The sequence below is a fragment of the Neodiprion virginianus genome, chromosome 1 (genome assembly GCF_021901495.1).
Source record: "Neodiprion virginianus isolate iyNeoVirg1 chromosome 1, iyNeoVirg1.1, whole genome shotgun sequence".
NCBI lineage: Eukaryota > Metazoa > Arthropoda > Insecta > Hymenoptera > Diprionidae > Neodiprion > Neodiprion virginianus.
In genome coordinates this window covers 26163263-26188029 of record NC_060877.1, presented here as the reverse complement: position 1 = coordinate 26188029, position 24767 = coordinate 26163263, and the positions used below count along the sequence as shown (strand labels likewise).

The 24767-nt window shown below is 40.5% G+C and overlaps 1 protein-coding gene across 7 annotated transcripts in view; it reads right to left on the bottom strand.

Annotated features, from left to right (window-relative positions):
* Positions 1-24767, bottom strand: part of LOC124310332 (protein qui-1) — an 89771-nt gene that overhangs the window by 64387 nt on the left and 617 nt on the right. The gene's annotated exons all lie outside the window — the stretch shown is intronic.

Below are 24767 nucleotides of genomic sequence, written 5' to 3'. Positions count from 1 at the left end.
AGAGAATGTACTTACATCGGGAATATTTTTTTCCTAAAAAGGAATGTAACATCTCGGTACAATGAAGATAAAATTAAATTAAAAAAAATTTGCACGATAGGAGAAAAGTAAGCAATGTGGGACGATTGGTTTCATGAAATGGAAATTTCGCTCCACCCTTGCCGTTTGCATTACATACTTATGTATAGATGATAAAGTACATGTATAAGCCCTGCCAAGTTGGCCTACATCAGGATCCAATATAATCTCTCACATCCTGCAGAGACTCATCCGTGATGACCGCAGGACGTTATTCCTTTTGATCTTTTTATCCAAGGTTAATACGGGTTTCCTTTTTCACAAGAAAAAAAAAAAAAAAACAAACCCTGAAGGAATGCGAACTTTTCTCTATTTTCACTTCGTGTATCGGTAACTTCGTTGCAATTTGTCTCGATTAGAATGATAGACGAAAAGTGAACGAAAAAAAGATATGAAAAAGCTCCCGATAATTGTTGCTTTTTAATTAAATCTCTATTATCACACGATTCGATAGCCTCGGTGCGAAGATTTATTTTCTCTGAACCGACTGAAAAAGCTAGATTCAGAAGTCGAAAGTACGATAACTCTGGGGAAGGTGGAAGGCAGGGGGGGGGGGGGGTAGAGAGAGAGGGTGAAATATCCCAATTGAAATACGTCGATGTCCCTTTTCGCCGTTTCTCTCATCCTTATAATTTATATGTTTTCTCCGTTTTATCCCAAGGGAATTCCTCTATATCCCTACCGGAAGAAGGATTTTTCATAGCTTTATCAATGCGAAGGTGATCACCGAAATAGCAGTCAAATTGTAACTGTATTCTCAAGCTGAGGATAACAGTGCAAGATATAATAGAATATAAGCTTTGCTTCTTGTCAAACGAAGACGTGTAGTTACATGGCGAGAAGTCTCAAACTCTTTCTTTGAGTTCACCAAATAATTTGACAACGAATCGTTATTCTTGCAGTTCGTAAATATAGCTGTTCAATCTGTGAATAAGATTTTTCCAGACTCGCTGAAATTGCAAACTGGCAAAATTTTTTCTGTCACTGATCACTGATCGACGTTCCGTATACATATATTGCCGTTAAAAGATCGACGTTGCAGAAAATTTCAGTGAAACAACAACGAGAAAGTAATTGACCCGCTTAATACTGTTCGTTAAAAAAACATTTTTTACACTTTACACGGAAAAACTCTCTACGTACACAACGTGATTAATTAACACGAGGAAAAGTCTGACGGTGAAAACATTCCAGTCAATGTAAACGCGACGAGTTAAAAATTACCCATCATTTCAATAAGCGATATACTCGTATATCGGCACTGATGTATATCGTGATAAGTAGTAATGGTATTTTTTCAAGCTTTCCAAATCCGCGTGAATTTTTTCACCAGAACAATTCCTCTTCGACAAAAATGTGATTTCCAACGACTTGGCGCTTTCATTCTACTTTTAAAAACACTCGAAATTTGCCGGAACTGCGAGGACCGCAGCTGCGGAATCTTCGCTGATTCACGGGTCCGAAATTTCCGATTCCGGAATTTCGAATGATACATTATTTATGCCGTATGAGTTTGCGCTTCGCCCCTTCGCCCCACGCATTAGCAATCTTACTTATTCAGCCCTCGGCCCTTCTCTCAAATTGCACACCGCTTCCTGCAGGCCCTCTCCTCTACCCTCGAGCACGTGTGTTCTCATTTCTTCGCAACGATCACGCCGTATACCTACGCTGTCGTTTTTTTTTATAATAAAATTTCGTCTCTTACATTGAAATATCCTTTGATCTGATCTTGGCTGCAGACGCGTCGCTAATCGAATCGACGGAGGAGAAAAACCGTTAACTAGATAGTACGCGGATACGAAGGCATTTCGTACAATCTAATCTCTCGATTCACGCACCCATTATCCTATCAGCTGGCTTGGCTGAAAAAAGTGTCAACCGTTACAACATGAGTGATAAAAAAAAATTTTTTTTTATAAATGGTACAGAACAATGAGTGCGAGATAAAATCGGTGCGGTACGTTGAAACGCAAGTCGGAAAAATATATTATGATACAAAGCTGAATTAGTCGGTGAAATATTAATTAATATCCGAGATCCGTTCTGAGGGTTGATAACCAGCGGCTGAATCGAGCATGCATATATGCGCGAAGTGGAGAAATGTAACGCGTTTTTAAAGGGCGAGAAACGAATCACGAGATTACTTACACAGGGATCAAACCCTGTGTTTTCATCAGAGATTGAAAAATTTTACACTCGATTAGCACCTCTCGCCCCCGACGATCCTTGGAGAGATCAAAATTTATATGTATACATACATATTTATATATATATATATATATATATATAACTATACTTGATAAAGTTTCTCGATTATTTCAACACCTGAATATAATTCTAACCTATTACACGTTTGCAAAATCCGTTCAAGGTTACGACTCAACAGCTTCTCAATTAGATTAGACGATTCGATGATTTAATAAGCCCCGAAACGAAGGCACTTTCTCGTCATAATAGTTATCCGTAAAATAAATAAACGAATAAATATATGGAATAAAATAGGAAAATTCACCACCGTTCGAAAGACTTTCCACTCCAATTTGCATAACCAACTTCGGAGATGGGGGAGGGGGGATTATTTGTTTCGTTCTCGCGTTTGACTCGGCGGAAGACGGAAGTTGTTAACTTTGTTCCATTACGTTCCTTTCCACCTTTATTTTTCCTTTCGACAAACTCATCGAGAAAAAGTACTGCTTGATTGTACAGTACACGTATTATAAGGTTGCGTGAAATAAGAGGAAGCGGATTCGTGATTACATAATACGAAAACTGGAAAAAAAGTAATAGCAAAGATTTTAATAACTTATGATTTTAATACGAAAAATTGAAATAGTCCTCGAGAGATGTAAAAGATTCGCCTGCTCTGACAGTTTGAAATCGATAATCAGCTACTCATGCAACGTTTATCTGGGATTTGAGGAAAATTTAACTACCGATAAATCTTGCCTGATTCCGAGTCTATTCAATTGAAAGCCAGGAAACGTGGAATTGTCAAGGGACGACTTATTATTTAATTCCAAGTAATCACGCCGTGAATCGAGCCCATCAACGTTGGGTGCAAATTCAATTCTCTCGTCTTGAATTTGATAAACGCTGTAACCTCTGTCTTTGCAAAATTCCTCGTCAATACCCGCAAACTTGGTACAATTAATATCTTAATTAATATCTAGATCTGCAAATTGACTTTCCTTCAAGACAAATACAAAGCTTGTTTTACAATGGAAAATATTCAAACCTGCATTCCGCAATAATGGACAAAATTCTTCTGCTTCGAATCCGATCGAATTCTCCTTCTCTCTCTTCTTCAGTTAGAATTATTCACGACCGCTAAACGTTTTTCCGCTTTAATCAAATTTTCACGCTACAACAATAGCACCGGCCTATATCATCTAATTTTTACTTCTATATCATCTAAGGCTCCGCCACGACGTGATGGAAAGTTCAATTATCGCGGTCGCGAAATACTCGTAGTAGAGTAGAGGAGAGGCGAGGAGGAGAGGGGAGAATGGAGTAGAGCAACTACGGCCTCAGAGGAAAGTGTAGTTATGCTAATAGCACGGCTGCTAAATAGCTCATAATTAGGACCATGAATCCTGACGAAACTTCAGGGTCCCCGTGCATCATTCACTTTGTTCACGCTCGGTACATAAGTGAGATAAAAGCCACGCACGGAGCTTTGGTAATGATAAAAACCAAGTAATTAGTAATTATAGCACAGCGACGTTTAGGGATATATTACATTATTCGGCTCTTTGCCACCCCTATTATTTCGAATCTTCGGTGTCACCGGAATTCAAATCTAATTACTTTTCATAACAATGATTATTTTATCATTTTAATTGTATCATGAATTAACCTATAGATGTTTCAAGTTCTCCATTAATCGTTCAATTTAAAAGATCCCTAAGATCACTTCAGACTCTCAGACTCTCAGACTTACCAAAGTTTTAACTGTACCTACGACGTAAACATCTTCGCAACTGTCTAGCTTGAAATTTATACCCGCGATCAGTATACCTGATCACACGCGTTACGGTCACTCGGCTAGTTTGCATATCTGATTACGACAAATACGTTACTATCAGTAGAGAAAAAGTTAATTCTCTAACGATTGATCAACGTTATACGATTTGAAATTGTACTTTTTTCTGACGAATTTCTTTCCCGCGGCGGATATGGTAAATACTCATGGTAAAACATCGTGGGTAGTAAATCCCGACTCTCACTTTTTACGTGGATTTTTTTCCCCTGAATTTTCGCTCCTTCTACCGGAGAACAGGATTCTCTCTTCACGTGTAACAGCCTTTTGTCAACGGATTAAAGTATACGAACAAGGAGCGGCGAATGCGTTCTTCCGCAATATTCCTTACGTAAAGCAAGTAAGAAAACAATGATAAACACGTATAGAAAGAGTGGGGTACAAAAATGCGGAAGATCAAAAAATCGACGGAACTAGATTGCGAAAGTGAAATGACCGACAGTAAAAAAGGTAAAAATACCACAAATCTGTCTTGTACAAAAATAAAAATTGAGAACGCAAAAATGTACAATTAATTAGTACAGAAATTTGTTTTTCCGAATTTTCAGGAGACTCGGTAATTCGTCATTATTCTGAACTTTAAATTTCGACAAACAATTGTTTTGGTTTTTTGACCGTTCAAAGTATTAACCGCTCTCAGTTTTTAATTTCGAAACTTTTACTTTTCTGTATCTTCGCATTCCGTGCTTTCTTCGTTCGAAATGACTGTTCTAAAAGTACTTTTTTTTCTTAACAAAAGAGCGTTCGGTTAAATGAACTTTCGAGAAAACAATTGTTATACCGAGTGATTCATCGAAACCCTGATCATTCGTTATTTTAAAATACGTGTCTCAAAAATTTCCCGTTTTCGACCGGTCGACTTTTTGGTCTTTCGGGATTTTTACCCCCTCCTAAGTCTTCGCTGAAACTTAGCGCATCAGTTTCCCTTAGATTAATTATAATCCTGTTCAGATACCCCTGTCTGACCCGACTATAAATCAGAAGTTTGAAGTTTTGATGGATCGGAAATCGGCCGCCTCCACGCGTCTGTCACGATCCAACTCAATCTCAACTCAAAAGTCCAAACACCGCATGGAATCAGCGACAAGCCGTTGTCCCCTGAGACTTTTAAAGTTTTCCATTTTCCTGAGAACAGGAAGTTTTCGCACATCTCCAAACACTCACGCGTCATGCATAACGCGGATCCGTCGACCGCTCCCTCAACATACCTCTACGTTCACTCTCCATCGATTCTTCACCCTGTTGCGAAAAATTCTAACAAGCAAATGCGCGGAGCCAAAGCGGCTCCTCGTTAGCGGACCATTTTTAAAGCTTACTCCACCGCCTCTGAAAGGCTTTGCGATTCTTGGAACCAAGTCGGCTCATCGCAGTTCATCAATTCGGGTATAATGGCGAGCTTTCTCCTGCAGCTCGCGTGGATCACATTCAAATGCTGATCGAGGCACACGCGAATCTAAAATCATACTCTCATTTCACGAGGTACATATTTTATTCTTGACCGAGTCAAGAGAATGTTTTTCATTTGAATTCTGTATTTAACAATAAGCGGCGAAAGCCGCTAATTCGAGCCCGAGAGATCTAAATATTAAATTGGACACTTTAGTACACGACGGAATTGGACGAGGTTTTCCGCCGCTATAAACCTTGCATGCTATACGCGATATTCGGAGCGTACAATTCACGCGAATTAAATATTAACCTATGACCTCTGTCCGAGACCGAATTAACGTCACAAAATGGTGCGGATCAAGTCCGTCGGTGAATCGACGCGACAATATACGGTCGGTGATTTCAAATCAATTTTACAGTAACGACGCATAAGCTGTTCAACATGTGTATATAAAATATACCCAAAGTACGAACGGGAACATCTTAGATGAAGGCTATGACTGTTAAATACGTATGAAGGTTAGAATAAGGTGCTTGACAGGCTTCAGAAAACACTTTAGAAATTGGCTCGACGATTCTTTGAACCGGAATTTTCTCGACACTTTTACCGTTTCACGAATCTTCCTCCCCCCTTTTCTCTTTCGATTTGTGGCGTCAAGACGTATACGTTGCACGGTTTTCCAGCTCTCGCAGGAGAAGTCTGAAGCGAGTTTTACCCACCCTGAGACGTATGGATTAGATGATACTTTTCTTCGTGATCGTTAAGAAGTTTTACGAAGATCGAGCAACCAAACGACCAGCCCGTAGATCATCACGCCGCCAAAGTCTCACGGCTGTGTGGAATCTTCGCTTTGTTACTTTACCGAGATGTAGAATTACCTCTGACAACTATTAGAATTCTCCCGTGAATTTTACCCGTTCCGCTTTGAGTTGTGCAAAATTTTCTCCTCGACGAACGATACTGACGAATACGTTATTTACAATCGCCGAAGTATTCCATCGCAACGAATGACACGAATTCAACAGATATCAAGTTATCCACCGACAAAGATATCATGATCCATGTTCTCAAAGGCTCTTTCGCACTTTTCTGCTTCTTCTGATGTAATTTTTTTCCTTCTTCTACTTTCGTCCATACTCCACTCCTTTTGCACCTTGACATTCGGTCGAACAACTGCAAACCTAATCCGTTTTCACTACAGAACTGCTTACGCGGTTGATTCTATTTACTCTTTAGCCGTGATAAGATTACCCCACTACCTCGTCCCAAGGTGTATCTAGTTTACAGAGGCCGTAAGAGAAAATGCAAGAACGGCGACGTCGAGTAACGTGATATAGGTGATAATAAAATATGGGCTCAGCGTTGGCAGGCGTTATAAAAGCGTGTTTCCTTGAATTTTCACCTCGCGTGACAGGCGTCATCATCGATCCCGTACGAGACGAAGGTAGGTATAGGAAAAGCCATTAGTTCCCGCGGCATTCTTCACCCTTTGTTGGCGATATGATTACGACTAGTTTATTATTGAACGTATTACAGGTTTCACCGGCATGTGAAAAGCGCGACGTGATAGAATTATATATTCTCAACCCCGTGCCGCTGAATCGTGCTTCTACGGTACGCCATTATAGTTTGGTCAATAAGTCATGCAGTCTAACGCTTCACGGTACGTTGTTACGCGAATGAAACTTTGCCCATAGGATAAAAGAAACAGAAATAAATAGAAATAAATGGCAGTAAGCGATATCTTTTCCCAGGGTTTATATCTGCGTAGACTTACCGCGGTTCCCAGCGGGCTTTATTCTTTCGGTGTTCTTTTTCTCCTCTTCGGCGGTATCCTGATTCCAATTCTTCGTCTTTTTCCCGATACAGACAGGCCGTAATGAACGATTTATGACACCTTGAACCATAAACCAGACTTATCCTCCACGTCCTGCGTCCTCCTATCAGCTCTCTCTTATTTCTCCCTCCAACGTTTAGATAAAAGTACAATGACGAGGATGAAGATGGTGGTACCTTTCTGAAAATAGGCCGTAAGACTGTATATCCTCGGCCCTTTCCGTCTTTTAGCGAGTCTAGTCGACGCTTACCACCTCGCTGGTTCCGATATGCTTCCAATTTTCGGAACCTTCAAAGTGAAAGGGACCACAGTTAGTCCAGGCCGCGATGCGCCGACCCAGACCCTTTCGATCCTCCGTAATTTCAGACTCCACCCTTACATCAAACGTTGCGAAAACTTTGACGTTCCAGTATTTTGGACATTTGCAACGCAATGCTGCATTATCGTAAACGACAAAGCGGATAAACCGTGTTACGTGTATGTGTACAAAATGCAACATTTTTCACCGAAAATGGTTTAATGAGGATTGGAAAAAGTTAATTGATAACGTTCCAAGTCACCCTTCTTTTCGAATTTCCAATTTGAATCTTTCTTCACTTTTCGTCCGCAATCGCATCGATCCCGACCATTTTCAATTCCGCAATCTGTCAATGCGAAAAGCTGCCGAGATCTGCCGTCCTTAAAAGGTTCAGCTCATTTGCATTTCTCATCCTCACATCACAATGTCACAATTTTCGCGTAAGCTATTCACCTGACACATAACGCGCGGTTCTGCCTTCTTCTCTCCACTTTTTAAAACAATATATCTCCAGGGAATAAACAATTCAACGAGACTGAACCGGATAAATAACTTGCGACTTTGAATTCCTAGGTGACACTGCAGACGTCCGAACATGAATTTGCTTGCGCGGATGATTACGAGAATTCCATCTTCATCAACGTCAACGTCTTTCATCTCACTCGTAGAATTTAATTTTTCATTATTCACCGTAATTTCAACCGCCAAATTGGAGTACGCATACAGGGAGGATCATTACGGACAGGGAAAGAAGTCAAGCACCGGATATTGGTTAATAAAAAAAAAAAACGGGATTACCGAACGCCGTCTAGGTAATAAAGCGAGTGCTGTAGGGTAGTGACAGGTACACGTAAAGCTACCAACAATAAGGGTGAGATCCGCTGCGAAGGGATGATCTAACATAGGGTCTGAATCTGATTACAGCTTTTACGTACTGCAGACGCGTAGTTATTGTCGCACGATGCGTACCTGATACGCGAGTGCCGTCGATACGGACGTGTTGTACGAATGTACTACCATTACCCACCAACGAAGTTACACCCCCCGAAATTTCACATCCAGTAATCCATATACGTCCGTACCTACACCCTGGCACACAGGGTAGATTCGAAGGAGCTTGCGGACTGGAAGTGGTAGTCAAGAGTCGCGGAATGGAAGAGGGATGGAAGAGGGAGGGAAGCGGGACACCACCTGGCATTGTTCATGATAAAAGAATACTTACGCCACCTGAGGGCAAAAACCCGGGTGACCTGGCCAACCCGTAGGTTGACTTCGTCCGCTTTAAGCTCTTGAACGTTCCGATTGTTTGACAAGAAAGGAGGCGCTGGCGGTGGTATTTCAGCCACGTTTTCGTGGAAAGAGAAGCCTTTGCTGAAAGTGGCTGTCCTACGTTCTCGACTTTTTACCTTCATCCACTTTCACCTGCGTAGCCACAATCATCGTCGCGCACTGCGTCTTTCAACGGGGTAGGAATTCCAGGGATTCAATACTACCGAGAAGCCAACTTCCTCGCGACAAAAGGGGCAACGCTTGACTTTGTGACTTTTCCACGCTATTCACACTGTTTGTAGAACGTATTCCCGGAGCCCGTGCCGACCTTTTCGTAAGCGAACCGATATTCCGGGGAACGAAGATTGCACCTGAGTTCAGGGCGAACCTTTTCTTCCTCCGATATATCGTTACCACTGTTATCGTCACTGCCTCCTACTTTTTCCCAATTCCCGTATCATACATCTCGCGCAATAACGTTGACGAAACGTGCCCGGATTAATGAGAAGGGGGGAAATGAGGAGGCAAAACATGAGGACTAATGGCGAGAGATGTCGTCGGGAATTTGACCGAACAAACGAACCCGCAACGCTCAACGGTATTGTAGTCGAACAAAACACCTCGTATAGTCGAGAATATCAACGCGTCAGTTCTCGTCTGCTCACGTCCCTTCACTCGTTACCTGCTACGAAAAGTGAAACTAGATAGGAAGGTTTTTTCACCTCCTGCAGCCGGTCTACCACGACGTACAAAAGGCTTTAATTACCATCGAGGATAAAAACCGCGCTCCGAGCGGGTACTAAATGCAAAATGGTACGATAAATCAACGACGTGTGAAACATGCGCGACGTAGCGGATTCGTCGAAATTAATTTTTCCCTCCAAGCCCTCAGACAATGCAAATCGTGATATTAAAACCCCCCACGGTTAATTTCGTCGCGAAAGTCGATCGGTTCGGAAATTACATCAATTCGCAGCATCGAAAGCAGTCGAACATCCTTCGGAGCAATGTCCAATAATAGAATGACTGCGAGACAGAATCGTCAGGACTGTAATCGATAACCGCGAGCAATGAATTTGTCCCTAAGAGGATAAAATTGATTGACTGGGTATCGCGGGAGCGAATTAGGGATTAGGAATGGACAGCGATAATCCATGTGTACCTGCGTTGTACCTACGACCTCGTGCCGTAGGCTTGAATAAATGATGACACCCACTGCATTCGGCAGGCCAAGGTTCAAATCGGCGGGAAAATCATCCTCGAAGAGTGTATAATTTTCATACACCCCAATTCTCCCCGATCCGGTGGTAATAATTGCGGTACATTATGATTAATTACCAACTGGTTAAATTGTTCTTTCAATTTTGAGGCACGACCTGCAGATTCCCGATGTGGAAACGAACCCAGCCGTGTGTTTGATGGGGGTTTGATCATCGCTTGTGTACCGGCGGCGGTATTGTACCTACGCAAAGGCCCCGGGCAGGGTTGGGAGAGGGAAGGGTGTGCGGAGGGTTCTTGCGGCGGGGTCAAAAGTTCACCGGTTCACCGGGCACCCGAACGGTGGGTCCCTAGCAGCTTATTCCCCGCTGCCCCGTCCTCCGTCTCGTGTTCCTCAACCCCCGCGACTCACCTGTCCGCCCGAGGATCGGTGTAACGCGTAATGTACATCTTCAAGACGTGGGCGGATGTACAGAGCTTATTTGAATCGACACGGGTGTACCTAACTCGGATTTCATCCCGGTCCCGCGTACTTGATGATCCAAATCCGGTAGAATATATTTTAACGAACAAATGGATTTACTCTGGCAATCAACTTTTCCCGGGGCTTCATCCCCTGGAGAATTAAATCGCCCCTTCAGACTCGCCGCGGTGGTATTGCCTGCGGTGTTTACACCCCACGGGGGAAAACGGTCATAGTTGCAGAAACGTGAACAAGTCGAACCCTTTCTCTCCAAAGTTTGAACAAAGTTACTACGACCTTGCTGAAAGTGAGTTGTTCAATGTATATTTCTCGATCGATCGTTGTACCTACGTTGAAATAGATTTTCCTTACGTAAATTGACTTAAATCATTGAAAGGATATATTGTTTGTTTGATTGAGTAAATGATAAGTCATTTTTATGTAACGGTTATGCAGTCCTCCGAGACTTTCGATTCTAACACTTTCGTTGTTCGAATCTAGTATTGAAAACTATCCTGTGAAGATTGCATCTAAAATACAATGTTCATGAAAAAATCGAGCCTCGCCTAGTGGCCGTGGTCGCAGACATATTTTTGTAAGTACAAAGATAACAACCAGGTCGTACGTTCATCCGTGAACTCTGCTTCATCTTTTATTTTGGTACACTGCGGCGCGGCGAGCAGAAATGGTGCATTTATTATACTTTCATCCCGTGGAGTAACAGAAATACATATTATGAACAGCAGTCCGCCGAGAATTCATTACTGGGATGCCTATATATGCAGATATCAATTCATCGTTCAAGACCTTCATTCATCTTTCAATTACCGAGAGTTAGTTAGTACCCAGCGGTATTTGGTTCAAGTTTCTGAGGTAAAGAATGAAGAATTTCACCTGCATATTGTATAATTCGCCTGTAGTATGCGAATATTTTTACCCTTTATATGCTTTTACACAGTCGATTCGATGACAGTAAAAACACTGTAAGAGGAACGCAATATTGGTACATCTGGGAGGCTCACTCATCATTGGATTCAGTTACGGTGGTCTCTTGACCGGTAAATTTCTATAGTGACCTTTAAAAAAACATTCTTATCCAAAGATCAAGCTATAGCAAAACCGAAATTCCGAATGAGTATCCTATTACAAGCTTGACTCGCAGCGCTAAGGTTGCCACAAACATAAAACCTGTGCACTATCGAATCAATGTTGGGTTATTGTCATATTACGCGTTAATTTGGATCAACGATCTCGAACTAATTAAAGTACTAACAATAAGCTTGGCAACGGTTCAAAAATTGAGTGCTTCGTTAATTCGCCACTATATTCACGACAGAACAAAAATCAATATCCAGGATTTGAATAATTGTTGGACACTTCATATTCACAAATCAACATAAATGGGATTTGAATAAATTCAAATTCACAGCGATTCTTGTATGTATACATAAGTAACGAAGACTAATTACTGATTTTGAAATGTATTTTTTTTTTTCTTTCACTCCAATCAAAATTTATCTCTGAAAAATGAATGTTCAACTCACATATATCAAAATCCATGTAAATAGAAGTACCTATGTGCGGCTTTATAATTTACGAAGTGTTTTTATACATATGATGAATGAAAGTAGCTCAGCGGAATGGGTAAGGGAATAAATTTTCGCGACTGGTAGCACATGTCGTAAGGTGGTTGACGTACCGTTTGCTCCCGATTCGAACCAACCTCAAAATATTTTGAAACATATTGACGAGTCGATTTGTCTTTTTAGAATATTTGGCGTTTTATTACCACGAGGAGAGATTAAAGCAAGGGTTAATATTCTTGGTGAGGGATTAATCAAGCGTAGCAAACTTGATCAGCCTGGTGCTGGTACAAACCCACGTCTCTGATTATTTTTAGAATTTTTCGACCTTCTGTAACAAAGATCCGGGATTGGAGTTTCGCAGCATTTGCTCGCTCGTATCTCAAAATCTCGTCAACTACCGAGCAGTAAGAGAACACTACCAAAAGTTTGGGGAACGCGAAGGTCTCTCTCTCTCTCTCTTTCCCTCTCTCTGTCAACTCGGACGTAGTTGATAGGCTTTTTGACACGGAAACGTCACCCGCATCCGTACCCGAACGGTCGAGGATTTATGACGTACATACCACCATGGGAATCCTGGAAAGCTTGCCATTTGTTTCCGTCAACGGATAACGCGCGAATCCGAATGCGTTAATCGAAAAACCAGAGCTCTCGATTAATCTCCTTCGCCCGGGAGGATCAAGGCCGGTTTTTAAACACCTCGTCTCGTTGTCAGACCTTGGTGCAGGTTCTCCGTGGAATTGGGCCAAGAACAGTCAGCCTTTATAACGGGCATGCAGTCGGAACCGTGCCGCCGTACTTTAACGGACGAGTGCTGAAAGTGCAGTTGTACGTAACAAACGCACTCATCGCCGGCAGTGTAAGTACGAAGCGCCTTGGAGCAGCGTTGCCTTGGTTCCGGTGACCCCGGAAGTTCTTTCGAAATTAAAAGCGAAAAAACGGTTTTGTGTTCTGAGCATTCGTGTGGCAAAATTCGCGGATGAAAATCTCCCGTACCCTTGCACGTGATCGCAAGTCACGCCCACGCAAACGTCGCTACTTTTTTTATCCCCGAATAAACATTAAGCAACAATGCTGACGACGTAACGAGGCTTATACGGTGTTTGGAGTTAGCCGTCGGCGGTTTCGGCACACAGGAAGGATACCCCGCAAGTAAATACGCGGATGTGTACACAAGGTGGATCCTGAGACGAGCTTAAAGCTCGCACCTAATTAACACGAACTCCTAAATCCACCTTGATTTGTTTAATCTACCTGTCAGTCGAGTTCCGTTATCAAGTACATATAATATATATATAATACAAAAATGGAGTTATCGAAACTCGTAATGGCTCGTGCATTGGGTGCTTCATTTGTTCTCGAAACCCCTTTCTGGAATCCGTTTGCACACGTTAATTGCGCTCGGCGTATTTAGGGGTTTCACCATTTTTCATCTTCTACCCTAAGCTCGACGAACTTGTACTGGTAGAACTTAAGCTAATTAAAACTAATGTTCTCGGGCCTTTGTTGCAGGATTAATGGAAAGACTCAAATAGTACACAGCGTCAACTGTGATGGGAATCATCGCACTTCGAGGGGGATGAGAAGTGTATTTTTAGGAAGAAATGATTTCTCATTTTTTTGTCAATAGAAAATAGATAAATAAATTCACATGCCAAATCTCGCATTGACCCGTTGTATAGTTTCTTCACCAGAAAATTTAAAAACAAAGCGACGAATTTAGCGAAAAAAGGGGAATACCCGCTTAACTGTTGCAGGTTCGAATCGTATATTTCTGAAGCTGTTTGACGAGAGGGATTTGAGATCAACATTGTTCACCGTTCACTTGAAATACGTTCGCGTATCCAACTAAAGCCCTGGCAGCTCAGTTTCACGTTCGATACTCTCTTGCCGCTACAACGAAACCACCACAGAACGGTTAGTTTACCGCAAATTAACGGGCTACAGAAAACGTCAAACTTCAGCTCGATACCCCGCAACTACATTAGCATATTTGTTGTACACGGTCGGCTGATATTGTAATATTGATCTGCACATTGTTATTCAAACAAGTTGACGAAGTAGCAAATCAATGTAGACATTTCGCAAGTTGAATAATAGATTGCCAAGCGATTCGCTAACTTTAATTCTTTCTTCCGTCTCGTTGCGATCACTTTCCTCGATGTCTGCAGACAATTACTCGTCATTGAATTCGTTTGGAAATTGCTGAGAATAATAACAATAAATAAAAACTCCGTGGTTTATTCTGCTGGTGTTTGGTTCAAGTCCAACTTGTAGATCATTTTTAGCGTGGCAAAATGTATGAAAAATCTATTTGTTGAGAAACAATAAGGTATAATTATGAAAATAACATACAGAAAATTATCTTGCCATGTCTCTAGAAACATTATATTTCTGGTAAAGTAAAAGGAACGTTACGTATAAAAACAAATATTTATCTCAGAACAAAGTACTAATATAAGCGGTATTCAGTTACACGAGGGTTCAGATCTCACGTTACCAATCCCACACACCTGAAATATCCTGAAATAGTAGAAACTACACACGCTAATTTGCACGGAATCCAATTCACCACTTAGTATACAAGACAAGTTTAGTCTACTGATCGGGGCGGGGTTGAAATCCCGAATTTGAAAAGTTCCAAAAGCGTCAAGTTCCGAAATTTTTGGTAACGGAACTCAAAGTAAGGCAATCAAACTTTGACGAAACATCAAAGTTTATCCACCTTGAAAATTTGCCTCATTAATGGAAGTAATTTGCCTAATATAGACTGTCAGCTTGACGGAAGATGTGCCGACGCACCGAAACGGGATGCAGTAGTACGAGTCAACGCGTGACGGACAAGTGTTAGATTGCAAACCTGGTGTGATCTAAAGCCGGAGACAAGAATAAAATTAACGTAACGAGTGTAATCACAAATACAAGTATTAACATTCAATTTCTGCGCATGCCGTAAGGAGGAGTTCTTATGGCGGTATCGATTCCAAAGTTTTAACACTTGGAGTGAAAAGTAACTCGTAGTTTAATTAGCTGAAAAAAAAAGTTTCACGAAAAGGTTTTTTTTAATTACGAAAATCCAGCAAGCACGCGGAAGTTGAAATTTTAACGACGGTTACGTTGCAAGTTGGTTTTCGATTGTTTAAACAGGAGAATTTCGTTGGCAAAAAGTGTTCAATAGTACGTTATAGACGGTAACACCAATGACCATTAATTCAGCCAGAGTATCGAACCAGAGATGATTATTAATGGTTTTCTCAACTCTTTGCGAGCAATCGTCGTCATCAACAGTTCCCAACTCTGCATAAACTATGAAAAAGAATAACAGGAAGCTGTACAAAGACGAAAACTGAAGTAGGTGGGGAAAAGTTTACGTGCCAAGACCATTGGAATATACCGTTAACATTAACGACACTGTCGATTTATCTCCACGATTCGCAAATACGTGTTTTTTTTTTTTTTTTTTATTGATTTCCCTTCATATATATATATATCCGTTTGCCATTACGTGACTGCGAAAAAAGTTTCAGTTCCATAAACGAAACGAATGAAGCGAAACGTGTCCCCGGATACTATTCGGTCTTTGTCAACCCCGTGCGGTGAAGAGCGAACATTGTAGCTCGTCCACCCACGCCCAATGGACAAGAGTAGACAGATGCCCGACCGATATACCGCTGGTCAAGGGGTCAACGGGTCCGCAAAACCGGAGGCCCAAGTTTTCCCCTAAAATACTCAAGGACCCTAACCCTCGTCCTCGATCTCTCGGGCCATTCGCATCGCTTCTGCGAGTAAGGAGCAAAAGAAAAAAAAAAAAAGGAACCCCTTATACCGCAGCAGGTGGATGATATTTTTACACAATCCAATATTTCATCTCGATAATTGAATATCCGTATTACCGCAACGGTGGCCACGCATCGGCGGAGCGAGTTCAAGGATTCGCGTATATCCGCGGCCAGCGTTCGGGAAGTGATCCGATGCCTTCGGATTTCGGTGCTGGAAAAATAACGTGGAAATGTTGGAAATTCCTCGAGTAAAATACGAGGATCGACGTAGTTCCGCATCTACCACAAGTTCGCGGTTTCCCGAACCTTCGCGCTGCTATATATATATTCGAGATTACGTTTCAAGTTTATACGTGGAGTACTTTGGAAACACTTTGGCGTCGCGCTCCATCACTCCATCACGACGGGGGTGCGGATAACGTTATACTTTACGTGAATACATGTACATGTGTGGGTATATATATGGATATGTATATATCATATATAGATATATATTTTATACACCGGAATATTTGCGGGGAGACAGCAGAGCTTTCTCTCGGCCAGGATCTGCGTGCGATCTCAAACCGCCCTCCTCCACCGATGCCAACCATATTTCACTTCGTCCAATGGAACCTTCTTACATTATAACGCCATTCCCTTGTATACACCTATAATTTAGCTGTACAAACCGCGTGTATATCCAAAGGAACTGAAGACCCGACACCGAATAATTATTTTACACCGATATTGTTGATTGAAACAATGAGCGTCAAGTTTTTCGTCTGCGGTTAAACATAGAGATAAGAACAAGACCAGATTTTACTCAAAACTTTAGAAAATGAGGGACACATTCAGGATTTTGGTAAAAAAAATAAATAAATACCCGTGTCAATTGTATTTAATACTACAGGTGTACCAGATTTTACTTCTGCATTTTACAAAGTATGTTGTACCAAAAAATCCAGACTTGTCCCTATTTTCCTTGAGTTTCGCGTAAAATCTGATCTTTGATTGTCTCCGTGAAGCCAAAACCCATGACAAGAGTAATTTTAGGTTACCCAAGTCATCGCAAAGTAATTCAATGTAGGAATTAAACCGTTGAAAGGCGATGTGGAAGAAGGAAATCGAACAGTTATGTATTTTAAAACGGTATAAATATACTGGTTATTAATCGAATTTCGTGATTTTCATTGCAGTTCGCCGAGGTCTTCAATATACAAAATCAGATCGATAAGTATGAATGTATTGATGCAGTGAAAGTTCAATAAGAGACATATTGATGAATATAGAAGAGCGTGTACGGCATTGATAATAACAATAGCAAAGGCGACCAATATTTTTTTTCATTGACCGCATGGGTCGTAAATCATAAATCGAAGACAGCCAATTTCCTTATTTTATTCCTCCGGAGGCTGGCTGATCTGGCTGATCAGAATCCGCTTCCTGGAACTGGAAGGTCCTGACAAAGCCCACGAGCACTTTGGTCTAGCTGTAAGGTAGAAGATCTCCAACGCTCGCAGGCTTCGCGTGCTGTCACAGGCCGCTCCGGGATGTTGTCAAAAAAGTTCTACGATTACTTTTCGAAAAAAAAACGTGGGTCGCGTTTTCTACTGTCAATACCAACGCCGCAAGCTTGTCAGCGACTGATTTTATTTCTTCAACTGTTCTCCTTATACTGCAGTAGATTCGGTCGAGAAGGCTCCGCCAATGATGACATTAAGCACGCTTCTCGTATTCCGTAGATCAGATCACTTCCTGCCGATGCGTTCAATGATCCATATCCATCGATGTCGTAATCAATTTCATTTATTCACCATTTACGTCTCTTTAAATAACGTTTCGCACAAATAAATTCATTTTTACCGAACTGGCTCATATATTTATTCAAAGGACCTTGCTAAACTTAGCAAATCACGATTCCGTGACGTTCAATCACTGCTTTGATCAAAGATAAAAATTTTCTATAATCTGCTTTCATTCCGTCAATATTCCGAAAAATTTAGCAAATCATAAAAATTTCCAGATTACTTCAGCCTCCTCCTAAGTAGCCGTAACCTCGAAACACTTGCAGGTTTTTAAAAAGTTTCACAGAATAAACTGATTGAACGAAACGTCTCTGACTTACAATCATTCGCCCAACAGATTGAAAATCACGGTTTCAATTTGACTCTGCAAACTTATCTGCGATCATTATTTCTTTTTCTTCGCCAATCTGACTGAGCATGTCCTTAGTCCTGATAGAAAAGCTTTTTTAACCGCGGTAAGCTATTCTAGGTACAAAGAAGCTGACGGTACGACGCAAGCTCGCGTTTACTAGTTGACAGTCTCAAAAATGTGATTTCAAAATGTCTGGCAGGCAAGAATATTCATCACCAACTTCGCCATTGTCAGATACATACGCGTCATCTATATGTATACATATATACATTCACTGGCACATAAAAACGTCGTAATATTTCAAAAGGTTACTTCGCCTTTCTCACCAACCTTTTTCTTTCATTCTTTCTTTTCTTCTTTTTTCTTCCATTCCTTACTCATCATTTTTTCCCCTCCGTCGATACTTTCGTTCTTGGCCCTTAAAGGGAAATTTTTTCTCATTACCGAGATCGCTACACATAAATATATCTATATACCATTATTGTCACTTCGGCGAGAAGAAAAATACTTTGCAAACTTTTTCAATCAAACGCCAACCCGCTCCCCTGTCGTCTCAGCATTGACGAGTTTTCTGGTTAAAAACCGAATCTTCTTACGTACACATGCCTGCAGCTCTAGCTACGCCGCAAATAGCATAAAATAGGTATATACCTATACATATTTCGGAGGGAAAAATCAGGCGAGTGAGAAATATTCTTTCGAGGCTTAATTTTCGTGCGAATATCAATAGCTGCCACCATAATTGCTAGCAACGATACGCAGGTTTTACCATTAATATAAAGATACTCGAGAACAGGAATATCTGCATAATGATTGATCGATAACTCGGTAGCACTGCGTACTTATACCTATGATATGCCAATTGAGTGATATTGTAGTACATAATTTTAATTAATCGGTTTGAGTGGTAACAAAGTTCCACAGTGTAACAACGGGTTTGCTCGTTCAAGCTAATCAGCCTAATTATCACTAAACTACCATCATGCATTAACCGGTTATCCACCCCATTATCTGTATCGACGATGTGCTCACACATATCCTGTAATTTACGTAGGTAGATATGTGTATGCAGGAAAACAAGCCTGGGGGAAAATGATGTTCACTTACTACATGCTAAGTTATCCAGAACAAACTTGAGGAGACTCAGTCGCTGTTCCATCCGTACATAGAGTTCAACTCCGGTAAACTTTGCCGCATCAAAACACACCCTACGAATACCGTCTTTCATTTTTTTTATAAGCTTCTTATTCTGCAAAAATATGTCCGCTCAGTCCGCAAAAAACGAATTCAATTTAAGAGAAATTTACATTTTTTTTTCATTTCTGTTAACTTTATAACCCCGCTGTAATTTAATCACCTACAAATCTGTTGCTCTTGTAACATTTATGATCACGCGTATGCGTTTTCAAATTAAATCATAGCTCTGAACCGATGCGTTCCGAAACCGCATACTCACCTATCGGTAAGTTAATCGGGGATTCGTTGGACTTCGCGAATACTTAAAGAATTTTACGAGGATTTAAAAAGAGATTTCGCGCACTTCTTCAGGATGATACGAAATTTCAAAGATGTAGTCCCTTATCCGACTCACCGTATGATAGAAAAGTATCGCATAATTTGCCATAAAATGAGCTATCCGCATTCCACATCGAAAATCACGTCTCTCATATTTCAATCCGATAATCCGGATAGGAAATTGGTCCATGGAATATGTTCTTTACTAATTCAATCTGGAGTATGCTAGAATTGTACTTTTAATCTTATTTCTATTCTAAAGTAAATCCTCTAGCGGTAACCGCGTAGTTCAATTGATTATTTATAATAAACTTCACTTCCATGATGTACGATATTGCCGCTCGTGCAATTTAACATTCATGCAATGAAAATGTGATGGGCTCATAAAAGTCAGAAGTATATTAAATTCAGCCTTATGTGATGCTATATTCAGGGAAAAAATGAGAGAAGTAAAATACTGAAATAAAAAATTATTCAGACGACTCTGCAGGTCAATTTTACATTTCGCATAAGGTCAGATTGGTAAATAGAAATGAATGCGAACCATTTTCATATTAAACCGCAAGTATATTTGATTCCGGGAAAATAATTGCTCTATCTTTCGCGTTTTTTCGTTAAATATTCTACCACATGTCGCAGGACACATTTTTTTCATCGAAGAGTAAAGGTTTGAAAATTCCTGTTATCCCTTTTTATAAATTTATCGTCGAGACAGAAACGTGAGCAGCAATCGAGATAGCTCGAGAGCGAAGCAAAGGGGAATTCCCTCCACCCTCGAGGAGGATAAGCCTCATCATTATTACAGGCCGTTTGCAGTCCTCTAAATCTTTCCCGGGCGTGCGACGGCTGTATTTTCAAAAAAACTACTCACCTCCATAATCACGCCGACCGCAATATGAATCAACGATACACGGCAATAAGATGAAATATGACGTCAAAATTTGTAAATAAAGTAACGCCAGCGAGAATTGTAATTTTTCAATGCTTCGGATAATTACCACAAATTTATGACGATTCGTAGGTTATAATATGTTTCAGAAACACAAGCTCTAATTTATACGTTGTGTGATCTTGTTCGAATGGGCAAAATAATGCCTCAGAGCTTTCGAAAGGCTCGGGTTTTTCAATTCCGTGAAGTACGTCAACAGGTTCGTTAGCCGATAAAATTACCATAGCTCAGATCTGCTTATTACGTGTATCCTGCACATAATAAGTCTAATTATGAAATTAGCATTTTTCGCGAAGATCAACCCTCGCGTTGATGCTTGCAAATGAAATCTCGTCGCGGAAGATGAGAAAGCTCTGTTATCTCTGATTATACATTCGAGGCGGCGGAGTGTTTGCTGTATTAAAAATCGCGGAAAATAACCAACGAACTCGGGCAGTGATGGTGAACGTAATTCAAAGCTTTACACGCCTATTCTAGAAAAGAAGTTAAGCCGACAAGTTTTTCACACGTCAAATAAACTGTCGCTAAACGAGCAGATCTTTTAAACGCATACAAATCACTGTCCAAGCAGCATAGCCAGCATGAACGAAAAAGTATTTTTTCAATTCTCGACGTTGCATTTTGCATCCGGCAATTTTTTATTTATGCATAATTACATAACTGTTTACCGTCACGGTCCGTCTGAAAGAATATAGACGTAAGCAAAGTACACCCCTGCAATACTTTGCACTCCCGTAGCATGTACATCTACCCCTGCGCGAAACTGCCCCTGGTATTTGCCACTGGATTGTCGGGTATTCCCAATTCCCAAACAACTCTGAGATCAAGTTGTTACAACTATACGGTCGAAGAATCTTTCACGAAACTTTTGCACGATGATGAATGCTGGTGCGTACACTAGGGTGGCGCAAAAAAAAATAATTTGCTATATTCCACCGTGGCATCCTCTAACAAGTTTGCCTAGGTCAAAAGAAAGATTCTGTCAAAAGATTAGCGTTCTAAGTTACGTGGAAGATCGCGCTTATTTGATTTTTCACTTTATTTCCCATATTTTTGAATCAGTAAAGGAACACCTTGTATCACTTCAATTATTATTTCTTTCTTAACATTTATATTCATTCGAAAGATCACGATCCGTAACATAACAATGTATTGTCGGGAAATCTTATTCTTCTAAACTAAAAATTCATATTAAATTATAACTATATTATGAGATTAAATTAATAATGTAAACATGGTAAGATAAACTTCTCAAACATCAACTGGAGACTTAATATTACAAGTGTGGGTTTTCTTTGTGACGTAAATTGATATTATGATTGATGTGAGTGATGAAAAAAATGTTTGAAAAAATATACAGATGTAGAAAAATCAACTGAGCGTGATCTTTCAGATAACGTAGAAGACTCGACTTTTGACAGAATCTTTCTTCTGACGTAAACAAACTTTTAAATCGCAAATTATTATCTTTTGGAACACCCTACTTGTACACCTATATAAGCATGAACACTGCGTATATTTGATTAACGTATGCGGCGAAAGTCGACGGGAAACGTGGATGTTCGTCACGTTGCCAACTTCTCTTATTGATTACCGTTATAAAAAATGAGGGAAAGGTACGAATTTAGCTCGAGTTTTCGAAATGTAGGGAAAAGTGTTCTCTTCCCGTGACAATTGGCGTTACAAAGCACACGTGAAAACGTAGTTGTAAAAGCGACTTTTGACTTTGAAGAAGAATTGGCAAGAACTACGGTTTCGTTAATTATCGTTGATAATAACCTTGGCTGTTACTCTCTATATACATTAACCACGATGTAAATCAATTGTTCATTCAAATTCGCATCACGGTTTGAATAAATTTTCAGGCAAGACATGCGAAGGGACTCACAGATTTAGTGTTCCAGAATTGATTAGAACGAAGCATTGGCGATAAAATGACCTCTTTTATTTCGATCTCTGTGAATCAGCAAGTGAAACGAAACTAGAAAAAATGGATGGTAGAAAATTCGGTAAGTCTTGGGAGCGAACCTTTAGACTTTGACAAGCTGTGGTCGACGTAATATTGATGACTAATGGTTGAAAAATCTTCCATGGAAGGTATTTTACGCAGCGTAACCTTCTATAGCTGTATAATGTATACGTAGGTATATCTTACCGGCAGAGAATTCCGACTATCCGGTCGCTTATACGATCCGATTACGTCACAACTACACATTTTTCTCCCAATATCCCTCGAACACATCTGCTTCCCGCAACACTCCCAACGATCCGCTAATCCGGTCGTTATTTCATAAACGATTTGATCTCCAATACCCGAAAGCTTCGACTCTGTTTTTATTACGGTCTTCTCACACCTGCTAACGACAAACTACGAGGGCATAGATTCTCCGATAAATCTACGTACTCGTGTCCACGATATATTATAATATACGCCGAAAATTCGTCCGGCTATAACTTCACGTTGAGATTTACTTTTTACCGAGCACAAAAAAGCAACTTTTTTCCTACCCTGCGAGGGTTGGAATCCTCATAAATCATATTAAACGTCGTCATAATTCGTGGCATAATCATTATAATCGGATGATCAATGCAAATACCCGGCAACGGCAATTAAAACGTGCTGATTTCTACGTTGCTGCAGGCGGTCGTTAACGCAACTTAAAAAAACACGTTTCATCTTACTGCCTAGATATTGCTTCTGAGCAAAAAAAAAAAAAAAAAAAAACACGGAAAGCGCTGATATTGAATTCTCATATCATTTTAAATACAGATTTCGCCCAAATGTCTGACAACTCACTCACGAATATCATAAAAGGCTGAAACTTAATTGCGTATAATTGACACGGAGAGCATTTGAAGTACATGAATGCAGAGCAAGCATGTGATTTACAATAAGTTGGTATACTGGTATATGGACTCAGCCTGCTCAATCTAAACGTTTATCCAATTGTGATCGGGCGTAAAATGTCGATCTCAAAATAGTTCAAATTAAACGTACGATGGCCTACAACAGCGTAGGCCGCATAGCACGCAGAAGCATAATATACAGGCAGGGATGAATGCCTGTGTATTTTGGTAATAACTTTTCGTGCGGTTTGGTACGGTCGAATCGTTCGGGACTCGCTGCAAGAACTCCCGAGAAACTATGCGGTCTATGCAATAAGTTTAGAATCGGCATCGAGGGTGTTGTGTTAGGGGGCTGCGAGACGCGTGCCGTCGTTAACTCATCCAAGCTCGCGGTAACGATGCCTGTAAGTGATTTAATGCACGTATACGTGGACAGAGTCTAAACGAAGGGGGAAAAATTTGTCTTTGTTAATTTAGCCAAGCGTTTTTCGTGCGGACTAAATAACGCTTCGTTTGTCGATGTAAAACGATAAAAATAATATTAATTTCAACTCTCGTTTCAAAATTGATTTCTTAAATAGTTAATGTGGATAAAAAAAAAACACGGTTATCATCCGCAGATGTTTGACTCCATGCTGCGTACTTTAATGTATCCGCAAATTTTTTAGCATTCCTAACTGAAGTGTGATATTACATACACGTAATGAAGTGGAGTGGTGGGATTAATTTATTGCCAAGTTATACTATTTTTATACTTTACCGGTTGTAGCCGTATGTGTAATACGTATAATTAACCCGGCAACGAATCTACACGATTATAAATAATATTCGGTCATATAGAGTCGTTCATTCTACGTAACTTCGGAACGGTGTTTCTGTCTTACTGTGTACCTGTGGCGGAGGCGATAAAAAAAAAACACGCATAGCTGTATAATATCAACGCATAGCATTTCAACCCATATGCCAAGTCCTAAGTACAACGACGCGCCGAATATTTGGGCTTGAGGTCATCCTGTGATAGGCAACAATAACAATCGACACCTGTAGGTGTGTACCTTGTACTCTGCCGCGCATGGTAAACGGTAGTATCAATCATCATAATATTATGATATAGATTGATTTACGGAACTATGAGCAAATTGTGGAAAGGTATAGAAATATGTTTTCAAAATGGGTCAGTTATCTCCACTCTGGTTGGACTGGAATCCTGTTCTACAACTATCGAAACTATCAGTTCGTTAAAACTATCGTTCAGTTCATTTGTCATATAGTCGATATACGTACGCAAGGAATCCCTCTGTGTTATAACGAACAATGAAATCGCGTTTAACAATCGCCCTACTATTGTGTCGCGCCAAAGGGT